General features: G+C 29.8%; 1 pseudogene; it reads left to right on the top strand.

Moving 5' to 3' along the window:
- The first annotated feature begins 13,842 nt into the window (after positions 1 to 13,842).
- LOC106435780 lies at positions 13,843 to 15,998 on the top strand (annotated as a pseudogene).
- Positions 15,999 to 17,311: the final 1,313 nt, after the last annotated feature.

Below are 17,311 nucleotides of genomic sequence, written 5' to 3'. Positions count from 1 at the left end.
AGCCATATCTCTCTATGATTGTTGTCCATTACAAGTAGGAGATGCGTGTGCAGAGAATCATTAACGCATTTGCTAATTAAAAGGTGTGATATTACGGTTCGTGCAACGTATTTTAGTATTTCGTCACCTATTAATAATTTTGGGTTTGGGTTGTATTAGATATTTGTTAATATTAGCCAGCTTCCTATTATCTTTCATTTTCCATCTTCTTATCTCAAATTGGTCATTCTCTTAAGATTATGCATCTAAAGATATAAATCACTGTATTAAGTAGTGATTATTTCATGAAACTGGTTTAGTTATATTTTGTTTTTGAGCACCATTTAGCTGTCTTGATATGTTCTTTTTATTTCCGCAGGGTACCTTAGTGCTCACAATGTTTTCTGGATCATCTTCTTCCACTGCATTTAAATTTGGTTTTAACTAAACCTATATGCAGTAAAGTGTAGGTTGTTTATGTAACCTAGGGAGCATTGTGTATTGCAAAGAGTGAGTTCCTGCTCCAAAAGTCGAAACTGCAGGAGAAAGCGGTGACGTTGAGAAAAGTGCAGCAACTGATGGGGCTTCAACCTTGGAATCTAGGAAAACAGAGAATAGAGGAGGAAGCTACAGTACTCATTACCTCACGAAGAGCACAAGCTTGAGCGGTTCTAAATGCATCGGTGTTCAATCTAAAACCAGCATATATGTTAGTTAATTAGTAAAGACAATGATAAAACCATAGGATCTTCAAAGGAATTTGGATGTGTAGCTTACTTACTCTTCTTATGAACTCTGTTTGTAAGACATCATTGCAGAAGAGAAGAAAACTAAACAGTTACAAAGCTTACTTTCACATGAATTTTAAGATTTATATTACCAATTTCAACAAAATGGATAAAACTAGGATGTATATATAAAATTGGATGACACAAACATATGCTCAGGACTCAAGTGTCGAACAAATAAAAAACCAACTACGTACAAACCACACAGTGGGATACATTAAAGCAAATAATGTCAATTATGACTTTGAATATAACATGCGTATACTGTGACTTATTTGTATGTTCAATCAAGACGGACAAGAGGAGATAGCAGGGAATAAAATGAAGAGAGATAATGTTGAGCCTTGAAACAAAAGAAATATGCAACATTGTTGATTTACATTTGATCTTTATTATTGATTTCGTATAATCATAAACAACAACTAGATTTTGACCCGCGCTTCGAAAGCGCGGGTATTTTTTTGTTGATCCTTTTGACAAAATTTTCTTGAATTTAATTCTTATTAAATAAATAATTTTTAAGTTGTTTTATCATAATGTTTGAGTTTGAAGCACCATTTTTATATCCAATCCCGACTCATGGTCGCAACTCGACGACCCAAAATATAATCCAGTTCACATTTATAAAAAATATGATAAATCTAATAACAATCCAAAAATTTGCTATTAACCTGTAATACGATACTGATTGATCTCATATAAACTCAAAAAAACATGATAAAACTTTTTGATTAAATTTTTCATATATTTAGAAAGCTAAAATTGAATAAAATTTTATTATATCATTCGAAAAAATGTTAACAGAAAAAAAAATTATTGATATAACAGTATTAGTTTATTTTTGTTATAAATAACTTAGTACAAGTTTATGTTTTCATTTTAGGTTTAAAAGTTATTTTATAATATTTTTTCTTTAATTATTTATTATGTTATTTTTTAGGTAAAATCTTAATTTGGTTTTACGGAATATTAAAAAAAAATGTTAATTTTTAGGTAATTTTTTTAGGTTTAAAAGTTAATTTTATAATATTTTTTCTTTAATAATTTATTATGTTAATTTTTAGGTAAAATTTTTATTTGGTTTTAAGGAATATTCAAAAAAAAAATTTATGATGGATGAAAATTAAAATAAATGATATTAAAATATGTATATGATATATGGTTTACAGTATAGTATTTTAGTTTATATTAGAATTTTTTTGTTATTTTGAATATATGCATAATATTTGAATGATTTATTTTGAATATTGATACATAGGTTTTTAAAAAATAATTAGATGTCATTTTGTTTGTTAATCTATAACCTTTTATTTCTTTTAGTTCTGAATGATTTTGAATTACAGAAAAAACATAGATAAGTTGTTAATTAGTATAAAAATCTTAGTGCATTTTTAGTATGTTTACTTAGTCCACGTTTAGAATAAATATTTATTCTATGTGATTTGATTCAATATTCGAAATGAATAAATATTAAATAACCGCTCTTGTATTTGGTAAAATACCATACTAACCTATTATTGTGGGGTAAAATATAATTAATTTGGTCGATTTTATTGTTAGCTTAAATGTAGTTAAATCCCAAAAATTAAAAGAATATTCTGCTATTAATGAATGTCTTATTCTCTGTTAATATTATTGATACTATATAAAAGAAGACATGTTAAATTTCTAACAAATAAGTCCAACAACCTTTTATAAGTAGATTTTTCAAGACTGCTTCCCTTTTAATAGAATAGATGCCAACACTCAATAGAACTGAGATTTATTTAATGTGCGATCCAATTAGATATAGTCTAAGATTTTTTTAATGGTTCGGTCAAATGAATGTCCATGTAAAGTGGAGTGGAATAAATTTAAGAAAACCATTATACAAAGGTAAACAAGGCGAAACTGCAAAAGAACTATATAATTTTATTTTACATTAAATTATTTAAAAAGTATATTTTTATTAAAAACAAAATAATAAATAAGTAACACTGATTTGATGGTAATTTTTATGACATATATATATATATATATATATATCAATTCTGTAAAAGAAATAGAAACTTAATATAGAAAAAAATCTTAAATACAAAAAACTCTAAAAATTAACAAAACAAAATTAATAAAAATTAAACTATGATATCACTTAAAAGTTTCTTAAACAATATTAATAAAATATTTAAGCAATAATTAGATAAATTTGATTATTTTTTGACAGCCAAAAATTTATTATTAATTAGCATCGGTTATTTCAAAATGTTTAATAAAGAATGGACAAAAAATAGGATGAACATAAATGATATATGAACTATGAATAGTACTTTGTAAAGGTGACTTAGATAACACATATGTACATCCATTTCCAATCTTTTTTTATGCCTAAATTCAATTTCTTTAGAGCAGTTATTCCACAAAGAGATCGTATGAGATATTATTTTGATATTCCGATTTGTTTTTTGACTGTTAAGAAGATTGATAACTGTAAAAATGTCTTCTTCGAATATGATATGTTTATAACCGAGTCCCCAACATGAGACAAATTTGTTTAAAAAGTAAATAATTTCATTTTTCTTATATTATTTAATAAATATATATTATTTACTGATAATAAAAATATATTTATTCATCTATCACAAATATCTACGCAAATATGTGAATCAAGTATAACAATCAAACAACATAATGATTTCCACAAAAAAAATTTTAAAATATATTTATCTTATGTAGTATTATTTTATATTTTTTAAATAATGTAATACAATATTATACATTATATTTAATAGAATTGAGAAATATATATAATATCTTATCCGCGCGTAGCGCGGTTAAAAAATCTAGTATAAATAAAGGATTGAAACGGTTCTGGTTTTATTGTTTACTTTTGTTTTGTTGTTTTACAACGAAGTCCTCGTTTCATCTTTTTGAGTTTAAAATATATATTGTATGTTAAGATAACGTGATCTATCTATCTATACTATTATTTATGAATTGATTTGGGTTATGTATTAGCTTCTCCATATTTTTAGGTTTTTTCGCTTATTTGTCAATATTTATTTATTAATTATGTTAATTGTTTTATTTTTAAAGTAATCTGTTATATTTTAAAATGTTTTTAGTTGGTTATTGTAAAATATTATTTGAGAATTAAATTTGATTATTTGTCATGTTTTCTTTCATTTTAGGTAATTTTTTTATTTTTCATGTTTTTATTATGTTTTAGCTAAATTATTGATTTATTATTTATTTTTAGTTAAGTTACTAATTTATTAATTTTAAAAATATCCTTAATGAATCTTATATATATTAAAAACGAATTTTATTTTAAAATACTAATTGTATATGTTATATTAAATTTTAGTTAGTTTTTCTTATTTGTCATGTTTTTATTAAGTTTTAGACTTTTAGTTAGGTTATTGATTTATTATTAGTTCCTAACTGATTCACTAATTTATTAATTGGTGAATTTACCAAAACTAACCCACAACTTGATTTTAACCCCAAACCTATACCCAAACTTGAATCAAGTGCAAAACTAACTTAAAAGCCTTATGAAATTACATCCCAGCACCTTGTGACCAAACAGAAAAACAGAAGCTATTTTTATGAATATAACCCTAGTAAGTCGTCTGAGTCGTCTGAGATGTTGGAAGTCGTCTGGACAACTTCAAAGTAAGTCTTCTGGTTTAGCTAATATTAAAAATAATTTATAAAAATTTTAAAAAATATTTTGATAAGCGAAAAATTAAAATCATGTAATTATAAACAGTTTTAAGTGATATAAATTAAAATATAACAAAATTGAATTGTTATCAACATAGATGAGTGTAGGTAGTGAATCATGGTATTCTTTGGTCTAGGGTTTGGCAACATATGTTGTAGTATTGTATGTATTCTTAGGGTTAGATTTTGGAAAGCTTGAATATTTTTTTGAAAAATTAATTTTTTTATCTATACGTGTTTATTTTTGTGTATAGTAAACACTTTTGAAGTTTAATTTGATTTTATGAAGTGTTTAGTTAGTTAATTAAGTTTAGGGGTTATGTTTAGGGTTTAGACGACTTACATTTCAGTCGTCTGGTGAAGAAATTAAAACAGACGACTTACATGTAAGTCGTCCAAATATTCCTGCCTAAAAATTTTAAAAAAATTATTTTCCCGCTTAAATAATTTAAACCAGACGACTTATTTAAACCAGACGACTTGTAAGTCGTCTGGAAAGTCTTCTATTTTAGTTTTCCGCTAAAAATATTTTACTTTCCCGCTAAAAATATAAAACTCTTCTGGACGTAAGTCGTCTAGGAAGTCGTCTGAATCAAAATTATTTAACCTAATTGGATTTTTTGTCTCCCTATATAAAGAAAAATTTACACATTCTCTTTCCTCCTCTCAAATGGCTGCAACAAAAATGTAATGTTCATCATTCTAAATCTCTTCAACCTCTCTCTAATCTCTTTGACTTGAAAACACCAAACTTTATATGAATTTTTCAGTTTTGTCTCATGTCTTTCTTACTAATCTATCTCTTTTGCAGGTTTTTAATCAGATGGTACTCATCTTCCACTCATTTAAAGGTAGATCTATTAATTTTAGATATATATTTTTGTGTGTTCTATAAAGGTAGATTTATCTAATCTTCCACTCATTTTTTCTGTTTTTAAGCCATTTGAACGTTTTTGGATATGCAGGTTTTTCAGATATGGATTTGATATGCAAGTTTTTCAGATCTGGAAGACTTCTGGGACGATTTACCTGTTAGTCGTCTAAAATATAATGCACTAGACGACTTCCAGGAAGTCTTCCAGACTACTTCCACTTCAGTCGTCTGGACTTCCTGAAAGTCGTCTGGACTTCTTGAAAGTCGTCTGGACTTCCTGGAAGTCGTTTGGAAGTCGTCTGGACTTCCTAAAAGTCTTCTGGACTTCCTAAAAGTCGTCTGGACTTCCTGAAAGTCTTCTGACAAAGTTTTCTTCCATATCAAGTAGAGTCCAAGCTTGTCTTTGTGTAGGAATGATCTATAATAGTTTTATTTGTGATCTGTTTTGTGAATTGCATGTCTACTTTTTTAGTTGTAATTTTTTTTGTAAAATCAGTAATAATGTTTCCCAAGATGTAATACATGTGCTAACAATGTGTTTACACATTTACAAATCAATGAAATAATAGACTTCAGTAGCCTTTTTCTTATCTTTGAATCTCTCATATGCAATAATAAATTCCACTGGCCTTTTTCTCATCTTAATAAACAAGAATGTTGGTAGCTTCATATTGATACAACATTTTAAGAAGCATTTTAACCATTCTTCCAACTCATAACAATAATCATCATTATTGTATATAACAATAATACTTAAGAGAAGGAAACAAACAATAGTAACTAGTCAAAGCATATCATATTTTTTATAAGTTTGCGTTAAAAAACTTAGTCAAATTTAGTAAAACTAAGGGAGAAAACATATTTTGTAAATATGAGTTTTACATATCTTGAAGTTACTTATCACTCTTAAAAATACAAGTTATTCAAAAAGTAACGTAGAAGACTTAAAAACTAGCGGAGAAGACTTCCACTGAAGTCTTCTCGGATCCGTTAGAAACTTTAATTAACGTGAATGTTGGTAACCTCATAAATATCACCAGTTATAAGTTCCATTCAGTAGCCCAAATATTAATTAATAAACATGAATTAACAAGGAAATGTTAAAAAGTCTTTATAGTTTTAGAGAAAATGCAAGTTTATTAAACATTGACGCATACGACATCCACGGAGGTCATCTAGTAGACCTCCAGAGAAGTCGTCCATTTAGGTCGACGCGGACGAATTCAATCTAAGTATTCCAGATGACTAAAATATAAGTCGTCCGGTCAACGCAGAGGTTATTTTTGCAATTGACTTTGAAATCTGTTATTTAAGACGACTGAAAAATAAGTCGTCTACTTTTGTTTGGTTAAAAAAAAACTCCAAAAAGCTAGACGACTTACATTTCAGTCGTCATAGGTTGGTTTTGCATTTGACTGGATTATTTCAGAAGTTTGACTTTCCTGGACTACTTACATTTCAGTCGTCTCGTGAAAATTAAAATATCAATATTTTTTTTAAAACTAGACGACTTACAATTATATCGTCTTAGGTTAGTTTTGCAATTGAAAAAAAAACTTCAATATTTAATTATATATAGACGACTTACAATTCAGTCGTCCGTCAGACGACTTACTTGTAAGTCGTCCAGGATTTACGAGGTTTGACCAGAATCTCGGAATAAAATAATGGACGACTTACATGTAAGTCGTCGGGCGGATGACTGAATTGTAAGTCGTATGGGTATAGTTAAATATTGAAGTTTTTTTTTTCAATTGCAAAACTAACCTATAACGACTTAATTGTAAGTCGTATAGTGTTAATAAAATATTGATATTTCAATTTTCACCAGACGACTGAAATGTAAGTCGTCCTGGAAAATCAAACCTCTGAAATAATCCAGTCAAATGCAAAACTGACCTATGACCACTGAAATGTAAGTCGTCTAGGTTCTTTGGAGATTTTTTTGTAACCAAACAAAATCAGACGACTTAACTTTCAGTCGTCTCAGGAAACAGATTTCAAAGTCAATTGCAAAAATAACCTCTGCGTTGACCAGACGACTTCCAGATAAGTCGTCTACTGCCAGACGACTTCCCATGTAAGTCGTCTGACGAACAGATCTGGGAAAAAAATTGATTTCATATCTTAAATTGGTGAGATAACTTCCTTATCACACATAAGGCTTCTCCAAGCACACAAACGAAAGTGAGAGATATGTAAAATCAAAAAAAAATATTAGCTTCTATGACTTTATGAACCATAAAAAATGTAAAATCAAAATCTTGGTTTTTTTTAGCTCAATGTGGAGAGAAAGTGAGAGATATGTTGTGTTTAGTTCATAAGAATGGAAAAAGAAGAAGTGTAACTCAATTTTGGGAGCATTAAGAGCTTCAAATTGGTTGTTCATGGTGGTTAGGGTATTGATGACAATGACAATCTTGTAATTACTTGAAGATGATGAGGGTGAGAGAGTAAAAATGTCATTTTCGAAAAAAAAAATAAAAAAAAATTGATAGCATTTTCGTGAATTATATGAACTTGTGGGGTGAATAGGGCACCAATTTCCAAAAAAAAAGGAGGTTAGTTTTGTGTTTGACTTTAAGTTGTAGGTCAATTTTGCAAAAAACCTTATTAATTTAAAGAATACGCTTTATGAATTTATATATAATTAAAAAAAAAATTAATCATGTCAAATTTATATGTTATGTTAAATATTAAATTGTTGATTCTAAAATAATATAATAAAATTATCAATTTTTTTTAAAATAAGATAATTTTTATATATATTATATTGCTATCTGAAAACAAATTTTTGTTATAAAATTTTAAAAACTTAAGATGCAAAACATTTATAGTTAAATATTAGTCAAGAAAAATATTTATATAAATATATTTTCTAAACAATTTCTAAGATATGAGCGTTTTAAAAATTTTAACAGCATAATAAGTATATATTTTGATAAAAATATATTTGACATATATAAATATTTGATGTTTAAATTAACTATTTGAAAACATAAATAATAATTTAGTATACTTGTTTTAGATTAATAAGACATAAACTAATAAATATTGATAAGAAAATTATGTCCGCATATGCGGGCAAAACACCTAGTAAACAATTAAACATCAATTATCGTTGACAAAAAAAAAACATCAATCATCAAATCAAGTAAGGTTTTGGTTCAAACTATTAAGGCATTTCTTCTGATTGATTCTGGTCGGTCTGCATTAGGGCATCTCCAACCCATAATATCATTTTAGTGTCAAAAAGTTTTTTCATCTCCAACCACAACACCAAAATTTTATTTTTGATTTTTATACTATTTAGTTAGAAATTTTATTATTACTTGATATATATATATATATAAATAAAATTATTATGTAATTATATTGCACAAAAATGTATAACACTAAAATATTTGTTTTAAAATAAATTATTATTATTTTTAAATATAATAATATTAAAATAACAAACTAAAATAAACTATTTCAATATCTGTAATTATTTAATTATTATATAACTATTTATCTATTTTATATGTGTTTATCTTGCCACTAATATTTATTTAATTAATATTTTATTAATAAAAGTAAGTAAACAATGTTTGGCGTTGTGAATAGTAACGCACCAAATTTGGTACGGTACTGTAGCTTTGTACTAAAATGATATAGGGGGTGATTGGTTGGGCTGTAGAAAGTGACTTTAACTTTAATTTTCATCTACAACCTTAAATACTACCAATCATGCTTTATCTTGGTTTTTAAAGCTACAACCAAAAAATTAAAACTACAGCAAAAACACACAAAAAATGGCTGTAAACATCTTATTTTCTAAAGCCCCATTTTTTTAGCTGTAGAAAATTTTAAAGCTACATCATTTAAAGCTAAATCAAAAATCCTACAGACAAAATATTAAAGTAAATTTTCTACAATTACAACCCAACCAATCATCCACATAGTTTTTTGCAGTTGAATTGGAGAAGTTTTGATGTAGAAATTACACTAAAATAGTGTTTTGGAGTTGGGTTGGAGATGGCGTTATATGGTATAAACTTGATGTCTTAGATTTGGAGGGTAAAATTATAAAAGTTTTTTATTTAAGAGGAATGATTCACAATTTTAAATTGGCTAGTCAACCATTGGGCTAAGCCCATGAGTCATGACCATGACGGTCGTCAAGTCCGCCGTATTTACTTGCAGAGTGAAGCTTGATAATGTATAAACATAAAAAAATGGCTCGTCCAATTGGGGATGTGGTATTGAATACAAGAATTTAATTGATCATAGAAGAATTCAATTGAAGATATAAACAATAGCTTTCAAAGTATTTTAAAAGATTTGATAAAAAATTTAACGCATTTGTCTAATTCTGTTGTTCTGGATTTTAAGAGAATCTAAATAAATTTGATAGATATTAATTCCTTTAAATGCTATGAACTTTTACACAAAGAAAAAAATTGAATAAAAATTTGACTAGTGAAAGTAACAAAAACTTAAATCATTTTATTTCATATAATTAAAGAAAATCATTTGAGAAAAAAAACTTGATTAATGAAAATCAATGTTCAAGAAATTGTTAGGCGATAAATAAGTGCTTTATAAAATATTATTGATTAATCGGGCACCTATAACTTGTATGTGCTTGATAATGCGTCTAGAACGATTTTTAAAACACTTAATAATAGTAATTTAATTAATTATAAGGCAGTTTTATAGGAATATAAATTACGACAAATAATATATTTATATCTTTTTTCAAGAAGATAACATATTTTAAAATTTATAATGAAAATTACAATTTCAAATCTCGTATATTATAATGATCAATAAAAATCTTGACTTATATATCTGATAGATAAGCGATATAAAAATTATCTTAAAATCCCAACCCAAAGACAAAGAATTGTTTCTATACATTTTTAGTAAATTTTACATTAAATTCCTTTCAAATAAAATTATCACAAAATCCACCAAAAATTAAATAACACAAATATTTAATGGAATTAGGAAACCACTAAATTGAATAACACTAGAATTTAAAAGATTTCAGAAGAATGATTACAAATACTTAATCTAATAACATAAAAGTTTAAAATAATAAAAGTTTAAACAGAAACTCTAATTCCTTCAAATTCAATTGAATTTCTAAATCCAAGAATAATGAGATTTGGACCAATCTAATGACATGAAAAACAAACGGAAGAAGATATGAATAGAGCCCGAGAATAATATCTTTGGCACACAAACCCTATAATAAAAAATGAGTTAAATTAGTACAAACTAAACTAAATATGATGAACCAAAATCACAATTAAGAAAATAAATTCATTAAACTACTCTTAAACATACACATACAATGGAACAAATAGCAGAAACAACACATTATTTTAACACACACAAACTAGAAATTCACACATCATCGTTTAACAACGTTGTTGACAAGAATGAAAATAACTTCTTTTCCCATGGAATTCTACATATTGGATCACCTTTGCGAATAAAGAGAAACCATTGATGACAAATAGTAAAGCCGTAGAGGTTTACAAGGATGCATTGAAGATATTGAATTACTCAATACAAATTTGGTTGGGATATTGTGGTTATGCTGTCCAAAGATCATTTGATCACGTATCTATCCCAATATATTATTTGATCATCAAATCAATCAGAAAGTACCCGTTTAATTATCACCACCCCCCTCCAAGTACATCCATATTGAACTTGTGTTTTCTTATTTGACTGCAGCTTTTGTGCTTTATTTATTCATTTCAATATAGGAATGTTTTTTCTTATCCCAATCATCCATAACATAGGAATGTTTTTTTTCTGTTTTTTTGTACACATTCATACATTTTCTTGCTTATTTATCCATTTCAATATACATAAATCATCTTCTCTTTGAATACCCTCCAGCACTCTAGACATGGGCTTTATCGGATCTACCATCGAGGGACAATTCCCGAGTACATCAGTTTATGAAAATTTTGATTTTTTTTTGTTCAGAGCCCCAACAAAAAGTATATTGATGCAACGACTAGCTAAATTCTCATGGATCATGTGGTTCTTATGGAAAGCAAAGAATGACAAACTTTTGTATGAAGTTTAGGTATCACCTATGGACTCACTTCAAAAGGCTACTCAAGAATGCGAGGAGTGGGAGTGGCTGGTGGCGCAACAAGTGATGACGATAGGAAATGCAAAGGAGCGATCACATTCAGATGACCAGGAGGACATGAATAGGTTGCATAAATCCAGATGTCAAGTGGATGCATCTTGGGCAACCAACCAGTCTACTTTTGGAGGTGGTTTCGTTATGGAGCTGGAAGACGGGTCTATGATTTCTGGTTCTCTGGGGGTAAACAAGTCCTCACTCCCCTGCATGTGGAGATGAATTCACTACTTTTGGCTATGTGAACTTCTCTCCATATGAGGCATGATACTATGCATTTCGAGTCGGACTGCTTGCAAATGGTAAAGCTGTTCGAAGAAGAAGATTTTTGGCCATCTTCGGCTTCATAGAATGGGAAGAATTTTTCCATATCTGTTCTTTGTTTACGCTATTTACTCTGTCTTTTATTTCTCGTGATTTTAATGTTAGAACCGATTTTCCTTGTGAAAGGAGCTCGTGCGAAAGCTTTTGAATTTTGCCATGTAAACAATGTGGTTCCTCCGGGTTAGCTTTTCAGCCTAATCCATTTGAACCGGTTGAATAAAGTACGGTGTTTGCAGTAAAAAAAGGGTAGATGAATATATGTATTGGATGTATTGAGTTTACAAAACCCCTGAAGGAGGCTTCTTAGCTGCAATTGATGTCACTTGGCTAGTAGGCAATAACGTCCGTACCTGTTTTCAAGCCGTCTAGTAGCACAAGGATACCTATAAAATATGTTTACTCTTAAGTCTTGTTTTTTCAACCAACTTCTTATATGTATGAGTATCATGAGTACCATTACCATAGCGTATTCATGTTTTTTTGTGTGCAAATTATACATTCAGTTTAGACTACGTAATTTCCGGTTTAATTAATAGAACTTTTCAAAATATGGTAGAGGAGATTTCAAGAAAACATCTAGAAGTCGCCATATGCACATTTAACATTAGGTAAATTTTCTTAAAACAGTTATAAAATTCTAAATAAATGATTTTGGAGATCTTTTTAATCCTGTCGATTGATTTGATTTATTTTATGGTTGAAATTTAGTTATGATATTTCAAAAAGTTACAAAAGATATAATTGAGCGTGAATTTCTCTCAGGTTGATTTTTTTTTATTTCTCTTTGTTGAGAGTGAATTTGTTTGATATTTTATATTGGTAGCCGTTACTCGTCCGTAACTTCTCAAGGATAACACAAATCTCTAATTTCTCTACTCCTAGATATTTACATTCTTGTTCTCCAGTAAATAATGTTTCTCTATTCTCCTGTTGAATCTCCGTTTGGTCTTATAATTTAAGAAAAACTAGTATTGACTCCATGCTTCGCATGGAAATACTTTTTCTTACAAATATAATAAAAATGAATAGTAATAAGTATAAGTGGATAGTTGCACATTATTTTGAAGAACACATGAAAAAAAAAGAAATATAATATTTTTTCCAAGTTCCATTTATTTTTCAACCATTCCATAAAAAAAATTATGTATATCCAAAAACATTTCCAAAAGTTACTTTAGAATATATATAAAATTGTTGGCTAATTCGATTGTTTTGCTGCCTATTATTTCTAGTAGTCAAGAGAATACAGTAGATTGAAAAATAATTTCCTTGTTATTGTGTAATGATATATTTTTGACTGAAAACATTGTGTATGAAAAGACTGCAGTAATATAAACGTGTAGCTGCTATTATATATTTAACTATGTTAATTTTGTCTCCCATCATCCCTTGGCAGTACTGATTTTGCCTTTTTCAACGCTTTATGTTCTTCTCGCCTCTACACATGAACCTATTTTCTTTTTGAATATCTGAAATATTAAAACTATAGAGAAAATGTATCAAATTGCTCTCAATCATCCTTTTGATGTGAAACCTATTGTACAGTAAAAAAACAGTTCGATATGATCCTTTCGTAATGAAATAATAGAAAAGCGTTTACCTTTTATCAAAAGCTTTTTTTCCATGTCTTCTTCTTCCATATCTGCATTTGCATTTGTGTCTGTTTTGTCTCTTTTTTTTTCTCTCTCTCTTTTATGTGTAAGTAAATATGAACTTAAATTATGGCACTGTGAATGAACTACTCTACTGAGAAAGATTAGCAGTTCAGATACAATGATGATGATGGACGTAGTGGGATAGATGTTACGATTTTTATTTAAAAGTAAATTAAAAAAAAAGAATACATAGAAATCAGTTACCTTTAAAGGTAGTTTATGTTTTTTTTTTAAGTTTTGCATTTGATTTTTTTTTTAAACTGTAAAATTTCTATGCCATTTGTCACAATTTTATTGGCAAAGTGACTTGTGCTTTAGTATATAAGGGATATGTAATTATTAGCAACTCCTCGGATTTGGTGGATTGTCGTCGTTAGTTACGGTTTCGTCCATATATTTTTATTCAGAAATAATGGCAGAATCTAAGCATTTGATTCGATCTAAGTCTGATATCAGCGCCCAAGTTACTCCTCCTACTTGTGCAATTGACTCTCAAGAGTATGTTCTTCTTCTTAATCTTCTTTCTTCCAGTGTGTATGTATGAACAACTGTATACATATATATATGTGATCAGTTAACAAGGTTGTGTTCGATTATTGATGTTTCATGTCTGGTCAAAGATGCAGAAGAATAAGTGGTCCTACCAGAAGATCAACTAAAGGAGGATGGACCCCAGAGCAGGTAGGTCAATTGTTTCATGTGGAAGTCTTTGTGTGATTGGTGAAAATCTTTATTTCCATCATCTTATTTGTTTTCTTTTTGTGAAGGACAAACTCTTGATGAATGGTGTGTGGAGGTACAAAGGAAAGAATTGGAAAAAGATTGGTAATTGATATTTTGATTTTGGTTTTGTCATCTCAAAAACTCTTGTACACCTATCCAATATATATGTTTGTTTCTCTCTTGTCTTTTGGTTAATTAGCTGAGTGTGTTCCCGGGAGAAAAGACAAGAGGAAGACTGATGTCCAGTGTCAACACCGTTGGCTAAAAGTTCTTAATCCTAACCTCAACAAAGGACCTTGGAGAAAAGAGGTAATCAACTTTTCTTGATATCCTTTCCTCCTACTAATTCCTTTTTTTTTGCTGACGATCATATAAATTTCTCTTGTTATTTTTAGGAAGATGATCTCTTGAGTGAATTGGTTAATGTCTTTATTGAGAATGATAAGCCTAAATGGTCCAAAATATCCAAGCAACTCCCTGGTCGCATTGGCAAGCAAGCAATGTCGTGAAAGGTATGTTTTTTTCCTTTTCACGTACAACTCCACGTTTACCCCATAAAATTAAAGCTTACTATATATTTGCATGTTATATAGGTGGCATAATCATCTAAATCCGACTATCAAAAAGACTCCGTGGACTAGAGAAGAGGAACTGATTCTGGTTCAGGCACAAAGAGATCAAGGCAATAAGTGGGCCGAGATTGCCAAGCTCTTGCCTGGAAGGTTTGTCCTTAGAACTCAGATATATGATCAGCTTTGTCTGATTTTGATAGACAGTTGTGGATCTTGGCAATTTGTTCGCTTTTTCTTGAAAAATATTGGTCATGAAATTTCACAGGACAGAGAATAATATCAAGAACCACTGGAATTGCTCACTTAAGAGGATATCGGAACACCTTGTTACTAGTAGCCCCTTGTCTGGTCATGGACCTTGTGGTTCTGAGTCTAGCTTTGTCAATCAAAGCAACATGATGGAAATCGAGAAAGCTGCCAAGAGTCCTCAAAGGTATTCACTGGAATTAACTCTAGAGCCCATGAATTGGAGGAACACGTCTTCATCCATAAACTCTCTTAAAGGGGATGAAGAATCAACAATCTCATCATCGCTAGAATCTGATTGGTTAAGACGCAATAGCAAGGTTGAAATATCAATAACACCTTCTTCAGATGACCATCACCACAAGAATGTATGGTTAACTCCACATTAACAACTCCGTCTTGTGTAAAAGTTCCATTGAGTCCGGAAACCCCACAGAGCAGCAGCGCTGGACAAGAAGTGAGGGAGATCATAGGGAGATGGAAAATGGCTGCGAGTACTTTCGAGAACACACCTTCCATTATCTCCAGAAGAAGATCACCAGCCTCACGGCGCAAACAAGAAAACGACTCTCCATTTCATAGATGTCCTCGGACTCTCCTGTCAAGTGAGGAAGAACATTCATTTTCAAATTCTTCTTCTACCAGCCCCTTACTCATGAAACGCAACAACACTTGTTCAAGTTTAAAACCCTTGGAGAGGCGCTTGGAGTTTGATTTTATTTGACAAGTGAACATACCTTTTTAAAGGTTTCATACTTGGAATCATCAAAGTTTACGAACTCTGCAGTTTGTTTAATTCTCTTCATGTATTTTTTTTTTATATATATTTGTTGGAGCAATTTTTCTTCATGTACATATTTGATGTCTAGTCTAGTTTTCTTATCCACCATACTTTAGGATCCGACGTTTAGTTTCCTTTAAATCCGTTTCATAGTTTGTGAAAACGTGTTTTTTTCACACTAGTACAAGAAAAATAATACAATGAAAAATGGGGAATTGGGGTGTATGGCAACGAAAAAAACGATAATTAACAGAGTAGCTATTTTACCTAACGAACAGATACACGGTGTTATATATACATAATAATACAGTATTACCCTTTTAATTAACCGGCTGCACCTGCTACAAAAATTAATTAAAAAAAAAATTTAACTGCACAAAGGTAAATCGTGTCTTCATCCGAATCACATCTTCTTCTTCTCACTTTCTTCGGCAATTTCTCGAAGTCGAAAGGCCTCCGATCTGCTCCAACGCCTCGCCTCTACATGCAATCCAATTTTCATCTCGGTCGTCCTCCCTTTTAATCGTGTTCGCCGTTAGGGTTCGGCGGTTGGGTTTTGCATTACGGTTTCGGCGGCGGGTAGTAGCACAGCCGACCTTTCCAACTTCACCAACTCGATTCTTCTGAGATCTTTGATAGTCCTGTAAGTTCTCAGTGTTTTTCCGTCGATTCTGGTTATTAAAACTTCTTCTCTGCTTATCTAATTTTATTTTTGGATCCTCTCTGATGTTCTGCTTGAATTGGGGTTTTCGTCTCTGCGGTGCATAGTTCATGGTGCAGAAATATCTATTATTTTGTGGAATAGCATCTGCAATACATAGATGTTTCATCGTATGTCTGTATCAGTATATCTCGTTGATATATGTCATGTCAAGTAGAATAGTATAAGGTTTACATTATTCCAGTTTACATGGAATCATGCTTTTACATCATATGTCTTTCCATTCGTTAGTCATTTTATTTGATTTGACTCATAATTTATTTCTATATTTAATATTACAGTGTGAACCGTCCTCACTCTTCGCCTCTCTTATTTTTCATTTTTCAGGTTTGGTTTGGAAAAATTAGACCTTCCAAGTAGGTTGTTTGAGACAGGCTTTGCTGTCAAGTGGATTTAGTTTTCTGAAGATTTGGGTTACCTATGATGGATTGAGTTTTATATTTTCCTAACTTAGGTTTAGTGTTTAATGTCAAGTGTTTAATTACCAGCCCTATTAGCTTTGTATTTCATGTTGCTCAAGAGGAATGTAAATACATGTCTCCAGTATTATGGCAGGTAGATTTAATTTCACAAAGATCTGGGTTCCCTATGTGTTGGGGTTTATATTTCTCTAACTTGGGTTTAGTGTTTACTATCAAGTTTTCTATTACCATCCCCATTAGCTTTGTATTTCATGTGGCTCATGAGGAATGTAAATACATGTCTCCAGTATTATGGCATGTGGATTTAATTTTCTGAAGATTTGGGTTGCCTATGGATTGGGTTTATATTTTCTTAACTTGGGTTTAG

The sequence above is a fragment of the Brassica napus genome, unplaced genomic scaffold (assembly GCF_020379485.1).
Source record: "Brassica napus cultivar Da-Ae unplaced genomic scaffold, Da-Ae ScsIHWf_834;HRSCAF=1189, whole genome shotgun sequence".
Lineage (NCBI taxonomy): Eukaryota > Viridiplantae > Streptophyta > Magnoliopsida > Brassicales > Brassicaceae > Brassica > Brassica napus.
The sequence above is the reverse complement of the archived record's forward strand: the minus strand, read 5'-3'. Positions and strand labels throughout refer to the sequence as shown.